Here is a 724-nt window from a genome sequence, read left to right as displayed (position 1 = left end):
CCTGACTTGGCTCCATATGGGGCAGGTAGATCCCAGCCCAGGGAGAGACCGCCTAATAACTTAGAGTTGACACCTATTAGGCACAGGAGAAAGCCTGGATCTGGCCATCTGCCTCCATCACACCCACATTCAAGCTGCCTGCTTGAAGGAAAGTGGCTTCAAGGAAGCCAAAAGGGAGGAAGTTTCAAGAAGGATAGAGTGGGAAGTGATGTTAGATGCAGTTGGGGCACCAATAAGATAAAGACTGAAAAGTATCCATTGGGTTTTGCAGTTAGAAGATCTCTGGGAGCTTCAGAGAGTGCAGTTTCACACTGGTGCAGTGGAGGCAGGAGTCAAACAGCAGTGAGTTTCAAGGAGTCTCTTAAAGAAGCTTAAGTCAGACAATATCCAGAGGGAGTTGTGGAGTCAAGGAAGCACTTTCATAGACAGGAAAAGGGAAAGAGGCCAGTAGACTAAAGGACCTTGAAGGACCCAGAAGAGAGAGAAGAGATGCCTGGTGAGACAAGATCCCAGAGATGGAGGAAAGGCATGAGGTCAAAGCAGAGGTAAAGGGATTTGCTCTGGACAGGAGAAACACCACTTCCTATGACCAAGAGGAAGGAAGAGGATGGAGCCTTCCCAGAGTTTCAGGGAACAAGAACCTGTGGAAGTTCCCCTCTGATGGCTTCTATATGCCCTGTGAAGTAGGAGATAAGGCCAATGGCTGGGGGTCCAGGGGGAGAGG

This window comes from Mandrillus leucophaeus, unplaced genomic scaffold, assembly GCF_000951045.1.
Source record: "Mandrillus leucophaeus isolate KB7577 unplaced genomic scaffold, Mleu.le_1.0 Scaffold208, whole genome shotgun sequence".
Classification (NCBI taxonomy): Eukaryota; Metazoa; Chordata; class Mammalia; order Primates; family Cercopithecidae; genus Mandrillus; species Mandrillus leucophaeus.
Note: the sequence above shows the minus strand (reverse complement) of the source record.